Source organism: Capra hircus, chromosome 15 (assembly GCF_001704415.2).
Source record: "Capra hircus breed San Clemente chromosome 15, ASM170441v1, whole genome shotgun sequence".
Taxonomy (NCBI): Eukaryota; Metazoa; Chordata; class Mammalia; order Artiodactyla; family Bovidae; genus Capra; species Capra hircus.
Genome location: NC_030822.1, coordinates 42,060,172 through 42,075,403, shown reverse-complemented (window position 1 = coordinate 42,075,403; position 15,232 = coordinate 42,060,172). Strand labels below are relative to the sequence as shown.

At 44.5% G+C, this 15,232-nt stretch overlaps 1 protein-coding gene across 3 annotated transcripts in view; it reads right to left on the bottom strand.

Moving 5' to 3' along the window:
* PARVA (parvin alpha) overlaps positions 1–15,232 on the bottom strand; it is a 168,227-nt gene that overhangs the window by 69,558 nt on the left and 83,437 nt on the right. The window lies entirely within an intron of this gene.

The following is a 15,232-nucleotide window of genomic DNA, read 5'->3' as shown; positions in this document are numbered from 1 at the left end:
CAGGTAACACAATTCTGGTCAAAGAGCTGTAACTGGAAATTTCTAGAACCTTCTAGAAAAGTTGTCCTTCATTTTAAAAAGAGGGTCAAGGAAGAGAAGGTATCTTTCTCCTTCTAACCATACTGCATCAGGATGTTATGCCTAGATTTGTAGTCATGAGGTTAGGTCTGCCCGAAGAAGCTAATACGTTAAGGTTGGCAGGGAAGAAAGAAGGGAGTTCTTGTTGATACTGCTAAGCCACCATCCCTAGAGCCACCCTAGCTTTGTGTGTCTTGTTATAAGTGATAAAGGAAGTTCCTTTTTTGTTTAAATCAGCTGAGCTGGTGTCTTCCGGGGCTTGGAGCCTTAGCTCTCTAATCGGTGCATGGGACACCAAGATTATAAAGCTGATGAATGAAGGCAGTAGGTATACAAAGAACAGTAATTTTCCCTCCCTTTTTTCATGAGAAACAGAATAGCTGCAGATATCTCTTATACTCCAAAACATATATACAACGGCCTGAAGAACACCAGGTGGAAAGCAAGTATGGTGAGAAGAATGGACAGAGGCTTCTAAGAGTACAAAAGGGTCCATTTGTGCAAAGCTAGCAATTTCATTCATGTGACCAATACACATCACTGGGCACCTCCTTTGAAGCAAACCCTGTGCCAGCACTGGGCATAGGGTTTGGGGATTTGACATGAGTCTGCCCCAATCTGTTCTGCTGGGAGAGGCAGGCACAGAAAAACACAGTGGGCAGTATGCTGCGCTCGGATGAGAGACATGTAACCAGAGGGCTGTGGGAGCTCAGTGGTGGGGGCAACAAGGTTAACTTTCAATGGGGAAGACTGGGAAGGATTCTCAGAAAGGGGAACATGTGAGCCGGACTTTGAGAAACTTACATTTTCATCCAACACAGGTGCCTCACAAAAGGCACACCTTGTGTATAAACAGCAAAATGTAGACAAACAGGGCAGCTGCTGAGACAGCAGTAGTTACGCCTGAACACTGGCAATGTAGGGCACACACAGGAGAAACAGGGAGGAAGAACAAGGGGTGAGTAAGTAGGCAGGGTCCAGAGTGTCGAGGGCTGTGAACTCATCTGTTCCCCAGCCTGCGCTGGACCATGCTCCCCATGTCTGTAGATGAGAAACCCAAACACCATACTGAGGCAGAGCAAGAGGATAAGCAGGTTGTTCTTTCTCCTTCAGTGCCAGTGAACCCCAGTGAGGTACTTAGGCTGCTCTAGCTCCTTCTTGGGACTCCAGTGATTACTTTCTGGCCGTCATGAAAGCTCACTCAAGCTCCTTTAATTTCTAAATGGCTCAATGGTCCCCCCAGAAGTTCTTGCAGCTAGAAACATCTACACTGTCTGACTGGCAAATCCCAACAACTTTTCTCTATGTGGAAAATCAACCTGAAAGAACATCTACCAAAAAACACTTAATGGTGAGAAAATGGATGCTTATATCCTAAGATTGGAAACAAGACAAAGATATCTCCTCTACTCAAAATCATACTAAAAATTCTAGCTATTACAATAATGCAGAAAAAGGAAATAAAAGGCACGCAAGTTGGAAAGGAAGAAATATAACCTTCCCTTGTGGCTCAGAGGGTAAAGAATCCGCCTGCAATGTGGGCGATCTCGGTTCGATCCCTGGGTTGGGAAGATCCCCTGGAGAAGGGAAAGGCTACCCACTCTAGTGTTCTGGCCTGGAGAATTCCAAGGATTGTAATAGTCCATGGGGTTGCAAAGAGTCAGACACGACTGAGCAGCTTTCACTTTCATTTTCACTTCTGTTCGTAGATAATATGATTGATTGTGTAGAAACTCCCAAAGAATTGACCAATGATGAAACAAAACAACAACAACAACAAAACCCATAGCCTTCTGTTAGTTGCTCAGACATGTCTGAATTTTTGTGACCCAACGGACTGTTCACAGGAAGCCAGGCTCCCCTGTCCACGGAACTCTCCAGGCAAGAATACTGGAGTGGGTAGCCATTGCTTTCTCCAGGGGATCTTCCTAACCCAGGGATTGAACCCTGGTCTCCTGCACTGCAGGCAGATTCTTTACCCTCTGAGCCACCAGGGAAGTCCATACTCTTAGAACTAATAAGCAGTTATGGCAAGGGGGCACGATAGACGGTTAATAGACAAAAATCAATTGTTTTCCTATGCACCAACAATTAATGATTAAAGTTAGAAATTAAAAACACAATATCATTTATCTGCTGTGCTTAGTCACTCAGTTGTGTCTGATCTTCTGCAACCCCATGGACTGTAGTCCACCAGGCTCCTCTGTCCATGGGGATTCTCCAGGCAAGAATACTGGAGTGGGTTGCCATGCCTCCTCCAGGGGATCTTCCCAACCCAGGGACTGAACCCAGGTCTCTTACATTGCAGGTGGATTCTTTACCGTCTGAGTCACCAGGGAAGTTCAATAACATTTATAGCAGCACCCAGATATGCAATACTAAGATATAAATCAAATGGCATGTACACAGGGATGGCATGTAGAAAATTACATAACTCTGATGAAAGAAATCAAAGAAGATCTAGATAAATCGAGAGACAGTCAGATACATGGATTATAAGACACAGTATTAAAGTGTCAGTTTCTTCCAAGTTCACCTATCAGTTCAGTTCAGTCTCTCAGTCGTGTCCAACTCTTTGCAACCCCATGAATTGCAGCACGCCAGGCCTCCCTGTCCATCACCAACTCCCAGAGTTTACCCAAACTCATGTCCATCAAGTCGGTGATGCCATCCAGCCATCTTATCCTCTGTCATCCCCTTCTCCTCCTGCCCCCAATCCCTCCCAGCATCAGGGTCTTTTCCAATGAGTCAACTCTTCACATGAGGTGGCCAAAGTATTGGAGCTTCAGCTTTAGCATCATTCCTTCCAAAGAACACCCAGGACTGATCTCCTTTAGGATGGACTGGTTGGATCTCCTCGCAGTCCAAGGGACTCTCAAGAGTCTTCTCCAACACCACAGTTCAAAAGCATCAATTCTTTGGCGCTCAGCTTTCTTCACAGTCCAACTCTCACATCCATACATGACCACTGGAAAAACCATAGCCTTGACTAGACGGACCTTTGTTGGCAAAGTAATGTCTCTGCTTTTGAATATACTATCTAGGTTGGTCATAACTTTTCTTCCAAGGAGTAAGCGTCTTTTAATTTCATGGCTGCAATCACCATCTGCAGTGATTTTGGAGCCCCAAAACATAAAGTCTGACACTGTTTCCCCATCTATTTGCCATGAAGTGATGGGACCAGATGCCATGATCTTCGTTTTCTGAATGTTGAGCTTTAAGCCAACTTTTTCACTCTCCTCTTTCACTTTCATCAAGAGGCTTTTGAGTTCCTCTTCACTTTCTGCCATAAGGGTGGTGTCATCTGCGTATCTGAGGTTATTGATATTTCTCCTGGCAATCTTGATTCCAGCTTGTGCTTCTTCCAGCCCAGCATTTCTCATGATGTACTCTACATATAAGTTAAATAAGCAGGGTGACAATATACAGCCTTGACATACTCCTTTTCCTATTTGAAACCAGTCGGTTGTTCCATGTCCAGTTCTAACTGTTGCTTCCTGGCCTGCATATGGTTTCTCAAGAGGCAGGTCAGGTGGTCTGGTATTCCTATCTCTTTCAGAATTTTCCACAGTTCATTGTGATCCACCCAGTCAAAGGCTTTGGCATAGTCAATAAAGCAGAAATAGATGTTTTTCTGGAACTCTCTTGCTTTCTCCATAATCCAGTAGATGTTGGCAATTTGATCTCTGGTTCCTCTGCCTTTTCTAAAACCAGCTTGAACATCTGGAAGTTCATGGTTCACGTATTGCTGAAGCCTGGCTTGGAGAATTTTGAGCATTACTTTACCAGCATGTGAGATGAGTGCAGTTGTGCGGTAGTTTGAGCATTCTTTGGCATTGCCTTTCTTTGGGATTGGAATGAAAACTGACCTTTTCCAGTCCTGTGGCCACTGCTGAATTTTCCAAATTTGCTGGCACATTGAGTGCAGCACTTTCACAGCATCATCTTTCAGGATTTGAAACAGCTCAACTGGAATTCCACCACCTCCACTAGCTTTGTTCATAGTGACGCTTTCTAAGGCCCACTTAACTTCACATTCCAGGATGTCTGGCTCTAGGTGAGTGATCACACCATCGTGATTAACTGGGTCATGAACATCCTTTTTGTACACCTATAGATTCAGTGTAATCCTAGTCAAGAGTTACAGCAAGCTATTTTGTGTATATTGACAAACCAATCCTAAAGTTCACATAGGAAGGCAGACTCAAAGTAGACAACAAAATATTATTAAAGAAGGACAAAGCTGGAGGATCGACACTACCAGACGTCAAGGTAAATGACAGCGGCAAAAGAGCAGGCACACAGGTCAATGCAGCGGAATAGAGAACCCAGGAACAAACCCACACAAATACAGTCAACTGCTCTTTGACAAAGGAGGAAAGGCAATTCAATGTAGAAAGGACAGTCATACCAACCAATGCTAGAACCATTGGACAGCCAACTGCAAAAATTAATCTAGATACAGACCATACACCTTCCATTTTAACAAGATCTTATGCAGATTTTAACGAAGTCCAAGTTATTGATTTTTCTTTCATGGTTTGTCCTTCTGGTGTTGCATCTAAAAACTCATCGCCAAACTCCTAAATCAAATAGATTTGCTATATTTTCTTCTGTATATTTTATACATTTTATATTTAAGTCTGTGATAATTTTGAGTTTTGTGAGAAGGTCGTTGAAAACAAGGAAGGTCTGAGAAAATGTGACGGCCAAGAGAAACCTTAGAACATGTGACAGTGGAGGGTGACACGGTATCCTGCAAGAGAACTTGGGACAGAAAAAGGACATTAGGTAAAAGCTGAAAAAAATCTGAATAACTTAATAATATTAATATGGGTTCATGAATTATAACAAATGCAGCATATTAATATAAAATGTTAATAAGAGGGGAAACTGAACATAGGCATAAGGGAACTCTCTGTATTATCTTTTCATTTTCCCTATAAATCTAAAAGTATTATAAAAATAGTCCATTAAAAAAAACAACCCAAATTTTCTATTTTTCCAACGAAATATAGTGCTCACTGGGGGGAAATCCATAATTTTAAGAGACGCATATGTTTCTTTCCATCACCAAGGAGACAGTGGTAATTTATCCAACATTAGCTGACCCCTATAGAAGCATTTGTACAGGAAGCAAAGCACAAAGACCATTTCAAAGTCCTACAGTGCAAGCGGTACTTATTCCCAAGTGAGAACTTGTTTCCACACAGAAACTGCATGGTTTTTAGGTTTGTTTCCAGGGCTGAGATGAGAAGACAGAGCTTCCTCATAACTTAAGGATGCCTGGCAAGGTCATTTCTGCTTTCCCAAGAAGAGCTCTGTCCCACTAGTACAACCATCACTGAAGGTGTCTTTATTGCTTTCTCTGGAACTGCTTTGGAAGCTGAATCTATCCATTGTTCCTGATGGGGCTTTTATGACATGGCTGTTGTATTAGCTTTCCATTGCTGTAGTAACAATTACCACACACTTGGTGGCTTGAAACAACACAGATTTATTATCCTTATGGTTCTGCAGGTTAGAAGTCCAACATGGGTCTCACTGGGCTAAAATCGAGGCATTGGCAGAGTTTGCTCCTTTCTGGAGGCTCTAGGGGAAGGTTCATTTTCCTGACTTTTCTGGCTTCTGGAGGCCACCTGCATTCCTTGGCTTGTGATCCCCTTTCTCCATCTTCAAGGCCAGCAGTGGGGGACGGGGGTCAAATCCTTCTCACATTGTGGTACTCTGACCTCTTTTTTTTTTTTGCCTATCTCTTCTATTTTTAAGTACCCTATGATTTTACTGGGCCACCGGAAAACCCAGGACAATCTCCTTATTCTAGAGTCAGCTGATGAGCAGCCATAATTGTGCCTGGAGCCTTAACTTCCCTTTGCCATGTAAACTAATATATCCCTAGATTCATTAAAATCCATATCTGGGATATGGATATCTTGGGGGGGGGGCATTACTCTGGCTCCAACAGTTTTCTTGGGGGACAGGTTCTGTTCTCAATACTCACCCCGCCTACAACACGTGGGTTCATTCTTCTTCTATGTGAAATTATCAAAAGGAAATGCAAAATCACCACCCCTTCCATCCTAGCCCTTAAGCCAGAGTTTTATTACTTAAAAACAACAACAACAACAAACTTATCTCAGTGGCCATAATATAAAGCATCAGGCAAACACGGGAACAGCTCAGAGTGGCCTCAGCAGACTGTCAGGGTCTCCCCACACTCTGCTCTACCTGGCATAGCTGTTTAGTCACCAGGGTCTGACATCTGGGCCTTGAAGCACAGCCAAAAAGGAAACTTAGACGTTGGTATTGTGATGGGAGCTGACAGGGGAATCTATAGTCCCAAGTCTTAAAGTTTCCACCCGTGTCTTTGTTTTGGTCAGTTTTATAGTCTCTGCAGGGTTGGAAGGCTGCCAGGCAGATGGTCCCTGGACATTAATTCATTGCTCAGCCAAACACGTGATTCAGCAGCCCTCCAATTGCAAGTACGCTCAGAGGGAGATGGATGCACCGTTGACTAGCTTTGGGCTGTCAAAACCATGTGAACGGAAACACCAGTGAGGTCTCAAGTAAGCCTTGGGAATTTAAAACAGTGCTCAGGCACAGAGGGTCTATGATCAAAATCAAACACATCACCGCTCTTTGTCTTTTGACACACCATGTCCGCTGTTGCTTTAGATCTAGCACCAGAACCATCTTCTTGGTTTTAAAGGTCTGTTCCTACTTAAGTAGAAAGTGGTGTAGGTGTCCCTCTGGGAGTTTATAACGGGTAACACCAGGCTGTCACGCATGCGTGTGCATCTCTGCGCATCCATATACCCTAGCATTTGTATTAATAACAGCCTTGGGGAGACCATAGCAACTGACCTGGTATGTTAGCTAATTAGATGTGAAGTGTGGGCACAACAACTCAGGACAGCCAGGCTGAAACTGGCACTGCTCATCTCTTTCATTCATAAGCACACACGGGCATGTCTGGTACCAGGGGCTGGGCCAGGAGCTGTGAATACAATGACAAACAAGTCCTTTCCTTCTGGGGTTGGGGGATGCCCGAAGAACAGCTACCTGTGGTGACGGTGAGAGACCAGTACACCAGGCGTGTGCTGCTACACCCTGAGGAAGTGCTCAGAGGATGCTGCAGCTGGGCAGGGAGGGGAAAGATGTGCACACAAACCACACCGCAGTAATGCTCTGCCCTCCACGCAGTCCTGAACCAAGTCCTGAGAGCATTCTTCCAAAGTGGAGAGAGCAACAGAGGAGTACATGGGAGCTGCAGAGACCACGGGAAGACCAGCGGGGCTCTAGGCAACCAGCGGGGCCTCTGGCTTTGTATCTCTGTATCGCCGGAGTAAAATTTCTTTATTTCTTTCTCTGTGGCTCTTTGACCTTCGTGTCTATAGCATTCCTATTTATTAATTCAAAGTAAGCCAGGCACTTATTTTTGCAGTGGCTTGATGCTGCTTAAAGTGCCACATCAAGGACCAGTCCCTTGGAATTTCCAAGTGGTGGACTCCACTGAAACAAGGGCTCTGGGTAGGCGGGTGGCCAGTGAGTGACAATGGCACTGTTGTGTTTTGCTTGGATCAGTTCACTAGTGGGCTAAATCTGGATTTGTCTGGAGGTCAGCTGGTGGTTTATCCTGAAGGACCACTGTTGGTGGAAACTCTCCCTTGAATGGATCATGGTGACGTGAGAGAACACATACTCGCACTGTGTTTCTTTTGTGCCAGGGACGCAGACACAGCACCTTTCTTTAATAATACATACGTTTACTCATTTAATCTTCCCCACAATCCAATGAGTAGGAACTGACTATCCCCATTTCACAAATGAGGAAAATGAGGCCCAGAGAGGTTATGTAACTTGAGCAAAAAAGTGGAACCCAGATTGATCCCAGGTCATCTGGCTCCTGGAATTTGCTCAAGTTCATATCCATTGAGTCAGTGATGCTATCTAGCCTTCTCATTCTCTGCCACCCTCCTCTCCTTTTGCCTTCAATCTTTCCTAGTGTCAGGGTCTTTTCCAATGAGTTGGCTCTTTGCATCAGGTGGGCAAAATATTGGAGCTTCGGCTTCAATATCAGTCCTTTCAATGAATGTTCAGGGTTGATTTCCTTTAAGATTGATTGGTTTGATCTCCTTACAGTCCAAGGGACTCTCAGGAGTCTTCTGCAGCACCACAGTGATTCAAAAGCATCGAATCATCAGTGCTCGGTCGTCTTTATGGTCCAACTACACTCACATCTGTACACTACTGGAAAAACCATAGCTTTGACTATGTGGACCTTTGTCAGTAAAGTGATGTCTCTGCTTTTTAATATGCTGTCTAGGTTTCTCATAGCTTTCCTGCCAAGAAGTAAATGTCTTCTAATTTCACAGCTGCAGTCACTGGAGCAAACTCCAGGAGAGAGTGGAGGACAGAGAATCTGGTGTGCTACAGTCCAAGGGGTCGCAAAGAGTTGGACATGACTTAGCAGCTGAACAACAACAGCTGGCTCCAGAGTTTACATCCTTAACACTACACTGTATGTTGTTCCAGTTCTGCGTAACAATGTTTTTTGTACACTGAACCCTACAGGTGGTCTGGTCACTCTTCGTAAGCTTAGCCTCTCTGAGGACAGAGGCTACACTTAAGCTGTATTTTTGTTTGTTTTACATAACAAGTTGACTTATTCCTGGCTAGAAGAGAAAAAAATGCTAATTTAAGAGAACCTGAAAAATATTTAAAAACTAAGAGGAAAACAAGCCTACTGCTTAGAGGTAACATGTTATGTTTTCTTCTGCTTCTCTACGTTTTATATACACACTTACACATACTCCCATACTGGGTACATACTGGGTAGTTCTGTGGCCAGCTTTTATAGTACCAGATAATCTCACTGTACTTCCTTATGCCATCAAAGCTCTCCCTTTAACTGGCTTTCTCAACCTCTGTAGAAGGTATGCACACACATTGCTTAACCCTTCCATAACTGTTGGACATTTAGGTGGTTCCCAGTCGTTGGGGAAGGCGGCTGGATCTGGAGGGTTGAGTCATTTGGCAGCTATGGAAGGGGGTGAGGTGGGGAGGGGAGGGGGTGCTCAGGCAGCAGGACCAGCAAGTGCAAAATGTGGGGCCTCTGGGGAACCAGATGACAGCCTGATGTGAGGTTCAGGCTACAGGCTCTTCGCTCTGTTTAGTGGATGAGGAAGCTAAAGTTCAGAAAGTGTAGGAGACTTCCTGAAAAGTTCTCTGGAAGATGATTCTACCAGTTAGCTGTCTCCATTCTCCAGTGTATGAGTTTGAAGTCATTTGAAAGGGGAAAGAAATCCCAGGAAAAGGGGTGAGGGGTGAGGAAAGAGATGCAGAGACGTAGGAAGAGCCAGCGAAGGAGGCCCATGTTACTGAGCCAGTTACCTGTGGGCACCTGAACTGCAGCTCCTATGGGGCTAAGGAACCATACACAGTGTCTCCAGGAGACTTCCCTACTGCTGAGGTGGCCCCGGGTGCTACCCCTCTGTACTTCTAGGCCACAATGGGTGCCAGCTGAGGGGGCTTCAGAAACCAGAACCCTGGGACAGAAAAGTGGAGGTGCCTGATTAAGTGGGGAGCCTTCTGTGTACACCAAACCATCTACCAAGCTGGGCTGAAAAAGGAAGTGACCTGGGATGCTGTGTTGAGTGCAAAAGCATCTACTGTGCTCACCTGGGGATCTGGGGGCCAGGGTCTGCCACCTCTTCCCCTAGGAGACAAATTCTAGGAGATCCGGTGGGAGCCAAAAGGGTATGTTTTTGGCAACATATCTGGGAGGGGAAAATACTCTTGTTCTCCAAGGAAGAAGCAAACCAGAATGGATGGGCTGCAGAACCCTCTTCATCTTATTCTGACACTAAGCCCATGCCATTCAAAACAGACATTCCCTTAGTCCCAACTGTGACATGCCCAGGCTGGAGACTCAGAGCTGAGCAGGAGATGGACCTGACCTGGCTCAGGTCTGCCCTGAGAGGAGGCTGGTACTGCTGCTGGGCAGGGTGCTTGCATCAGAGCACAAGACCACTCTAAGGAAACTTCTAGGGGGCAGGGGAAGGGACATAACTTGCTCCAAGCTCCTGAATAGGCCAGGCCTTATGCTGAAGACTTCTGCTCATTAGTCACTCCTTCCATCCCTTCTGGAAGAGAGACTCCTCCTTCTGGGGACGGAGCAGAAGTTTTGGAACTAACTCATCATCACACCACTATAATCACAGTGCTGCGGGAAGTTTCTGACTTCTTCATCTAATGGAATGAGGCCTGGTAAAATGTGTTCATTGGCTTCCTCCCAGTCTTAAATACTGATTGAGCACCTGCTGTATGCCACACATATTCTAGAAAAGAACGAACCCTTGCCGTAGGAGCTCACATTCATGTACACCTGGGGTCTCAGTGGTCTGAGGACCAACACAGGCACGGCTCAGGGCAATGAGGGAGACCAGGCTAGGCCTGCACCGCCAGGAGGGACCAGGGAGGGCTTCCTGGAGAGGCAGTGCCAGACCCTTCCATGGCTGCATCTTTGTTCTTCTATCCATCTCACTTAGCACTGTTTGTAATTATCTATCTGTGCACGTATCTGAAGAACCCATCTCCCCCACTATTTCGAATGTGCCAAGAGGCCTGCCCACTGCTGCATGGCCATGTTAATACGTATTTTCGGAATGAATAGGCAGTGTGGCCAGGCTGATCTTTGAACAGTGCTCCCTTCTGGCAGAAATAAACATAGCACAAACAAACAGCTCCACCTTCTAGGTCACAGCCAGATGGTAATCTTGGGTGGGTCTGGGTTTTAGAGAAAAACAAGAATTGGAGACAGCAAAGGAAGGAGCAGAGAAGGCCGACAGGTCTTGGCTCTTTAGGCGGAAGCATTTTTTGCTCATTATCTAGGCCTCTTCAGCATTATGACAAAGTGTTGTCCTAGAGCAGACATCTGTGCCCATCGCCCTGGAAGCAGTGACAAAATGCTGCCAGTCTCTGTGCCTCACAAGACTTATTGCAGCTCCCTGGGTCCTTTTTTTTTTTTTTTCCACTAAACCAATAATCCATGTTGACAGCAAATCTGTACAGAGAACCTATTAAAAGAAATTGTAGTAAATCAGAGATGCTTTAACTGTCTGTCTGGTGTTCTGATTGCCTGCCCGGCACTTCCACTGTAACTTCCTTCTGTACAACCTGCCATTTGATTAAATTCCACGGATAATTATTGAGTCTTGACTACGTGCAAGGCAATGCGTTGGGAGCCTCATCCCAGATATATCTTCCAGGCCCAGAGCATAATTTAACTTATGGACAAAAATACACATGTACAACGGAAGCAGAGAGTGAGAGGCCACAAGAAACTGTAAAAACCATTTCAAGGAAGGTAACATTTGATCCATGTGAGCAAGTAAAGGATGACTGGTACCAAACACTCATTCATTTGTGTAAGTATGGATTTAACAGTGTTGCTGAGCAACTTTCCCGGGCCAGGCACTATACAGAGAACCTATTAAAAGAAATTGTAGTAAATCAGAGATGCTTTTACTGTGCTTGGTATTCTGATTGCCTGCCCAACACTTCCACTGCAACTTCTTTCTGTACAACCTGTCATTTGATCCAGTTCCACAAATTACTGGAATTGGGGTCAAAGGGATAAATAAGACCCACTCCCAGAGCATGGTCCCCTGGGAGAGCCAAAGCAGTATCACTTAACTCATCTGGAGGTGGAAGTCTGAGGGGAGCTCCTTAAAAAAGATGCTTCAGTTGCTTCTTAAAGGAGAAGTTTGAGTTTATCAGGTGAAGAGGAGAGAGGAGAACAGACCCATTTTCAGGACGACTGCTGGAGCACAATGAGTCTGTGAGGTGTCAGAGAGTTAAGCCAAGAGCCAGAACACACAAGGTGTGGATTTACTCCTGAAAGCAGTGTAGGATAAGGAGAGCAGAGTTCTGCAGGTTTGCAGAAGGCTCAGGAAGATTCCTTAGTGGATCCATCCATGCAGAAGTCCTCCTGGGATCTAGCACCATGATTAGGCAATCTGAGCTGGCCTGAGCTCTGGAGAAAGGATGAATCCCAGCTCTGCCTCTTATTTAATAACTTTTGTCCCCTCTGAAGTGGAAATCATAATTCTTAGCTCACAAGACTGTAAAGAAGCTCAGATGACACAGCACACATGAAGTACTCAGCACAGTAGGACATACCCTAGTGAGCATTTGGTAACTGCTAGCCCACTGCTCCCCAGAGTGTGTCTAGGAATGTGGACAAGCCCTGGGAGAGAGTGGGGCTGCTCAGAGATGACCTCATGAGACAAGCCAGACTTTGGCGAGGCAACAGAGCTTAAGAACAAAGCTGGAGGAGACTTTTAAGAAATGATGACCTATCCCTTTGTCTTGGGTTGATAAGGACAGAGAGGATTGTGAAAGAGGCAGTAGAAAAAGGCCCATGAAATGTTTTAGAATGCAGAAGGAAGTTTTGGGTCAAGTGGCATGGTGAAAGTACCCAGGAATGTTAAGAAGTGGTATTTTGTGGATGTTACAGAGACTGGGAGGTGGTCTGGAGGCAAGGTGAAGGCTAGATGGAGATGACTGAGGGGTGATGACCATCACAGTTTTAACAAGTGGTGGTGTTGACTGTGGTTTGGCTGGATTTTCAGAGGTGGAAAAAGATGCTGTTCAACATGCATAGCACCTGGATTGTGGGCTCTAAACAATAATGCCATTCCCTATAAAAGGAATCAGGGCTTCTTGGACAAAGGGCCAATTCTAGCTCTGAGGCAGAAAATATACAAGTTGAGCCTGGAGCATCTTATCGCTAGAAATCAGTTAGGTATGAACTTGTACCAGATTAAGATCACATCCAAGAGGCTTTCACTGGCCAAAGACGGAAAAGTTTGAGCATCAACATGGATAACTGCAAGGGGTCCAAATACATCAAATATAGTTAAATCCACAAATCAATAATAATGTAGAAAAAAAACAAAACAAAACTCAACACCTCTCTGTCACCTCTAGAAGATGCTAGGAAACCCCTTCATTCTGAAAACTGGTGAATAAAGAGAAAATATCTGATGTTTATCCTCGCTCTTCAAATCAAACCATACTTGCATTGATCAAATGCTTAATGAGGCAACATTTATCTTTATAAAGCATTTCAGCTGATAAATGATGACAGAATAGATGAATTAGAACACGATGATTTGGAAACCCCTAATGAATGAAGGTTTCCAGGCAATGAACTCTAATGGATCCTGACAAACCAGTGACAACCAGACATCATGCCTCTCCTTCCTCCTGCCCTCAAAGGGACACACCACCATCAGTTCTAGGTCCACCTCTCAATTCTCAGGAGACACAAGGGACAGATGAACAGGTTCACTGGCACTGTCAAGGCACGGCTAGCAAAATCTAGACTGTGGGAACTCAGTGAGTTTCTTCAATATATATATTTCGAGGAATAAATGAGATCTGGTATAATATCAATTAATTGCCAGGCATGGGTCTTATTTTGATCTTGATTTCAAGAAACTAAAAATAATAAATGATCACAGTTATGAGACTGAATAGCTAAACATGTTAAGGAATTACTAGACTTTTATCTACATATAATATAATAATTGTGTTTTTCTTTAAAAAAAAAAAAACCCTTATCTTTAAGAGCTATAACCAAAATAAAAATACTGAAATGGTGTACCTGGGATTCACTGCAAAAGAATCTTCTGGTGGGGGCTGAGGGTCAGATGGGAGGCATACATGAAACAAGGTTGGCCATGGATTAATCCGTATTGAAGAGGGTGATGGGCTTAAGGGTGTGTACCACGGTATTCTTGCTACTTTAGTATCTGTCAGAAGTTCTCTATAGCAAGAAGTTCGTGTGTGTGTGTGTGTGTGTGTGTGTTTCATGGTACTGAAGAACTAGATTCTGGGTGAAAAAAAGCAGAAGGAAACCAAAGGCTTGTTTTTTAAAATAAGGAGGCAGATCAGGTCAAACAACTAAGAATAAGGTCAATCTGGAAGCAAAAAATGGAACTAATAGGGTAAGCATGATTAATATTCTTAATGGATAACAACTTCATTCTAAAAATCCATAATAACAGTCTATCAAAGTCCCTAGGGAAATTTAATACAATATATTACATGGCAATTAATATAAGGAAAACATATATAAATATCTAGTAAATAAAGGGGAAAATCATCCTTTTCAATGGTCTCCACAATGTATTAAATGAAACAACAAAATGCCTCTCACTCAGCATCAGCCTGGGTTCTTTTCTCTCCACCCCTTCCTTCCCTCTGCGTCTGTTCCACACCCTGCCCCAATTTTGATACCCAGCTCTGCTCTGGAGCGTCCCAGAGTCAGCTGTAACTTCAGGATCCCTCAAGTCCCCTTTTTCCCCCCGAGAGATGCTGGGACTTTCAACACAAGCGCTTTCCCAGAGGGTGCAAATGAGTGACTCTGGGGTCTGTCGATTTATCAACCAGCTGTGAATCTGTCATAAAAGCACTGTGGGCCCCTGGGAGGAGTCAGGTCCCCCCTGCACATCTTCAGGGGAGCCAAGGAGACTGTCAACACAGCCATCCCTCGGGTTCCCACGTTGACTAAACGTTGCTCACAGCTACCTTTTTCAATCCTCTATCAGTTGTGGTCTTCTCAGAACCCGGATCCAAGAGCCAAAACTGATGTAATCTTTAACCTGTCAAGGTCCATGGGGAGGAATTTCAGCCCAGGCATAAACCCAAACATGTTTAGGTTCAAGCCATGTTTAATCTGAGAGGAAACCGAGTGGAAAGTCTTGCCAAGGACTCCCATGCACATCAATCAAACCCATTTCAGTCCCTGTCTTTATCTATTTATTCCAAACTATTTGTGAGAATTTCAAAGGTCCATTAGGCATCAGTGATTACGAGCTCTTGAAGTAAGATATTTATCCAGTTGATATTACTGTCACTAATGAGAATTACAACACCCTCCCTGCTCCAGCTACTGAGCAGAGCTGGCTGTTAGGTCTCAGGAAAAGCATTTAGCAGGCTAATAGCTCACGGAAGCCGAAAGCTTCTCACTACACTTCCAGAATGCATGCTTAGATTTACCTTTACGAGGGAGCAGAGGACAACAAGCAGTAAAATTAGGTAGATCTTTTCTTTCAAAAGTCCTTCATTCTTGTATCTCCATGTT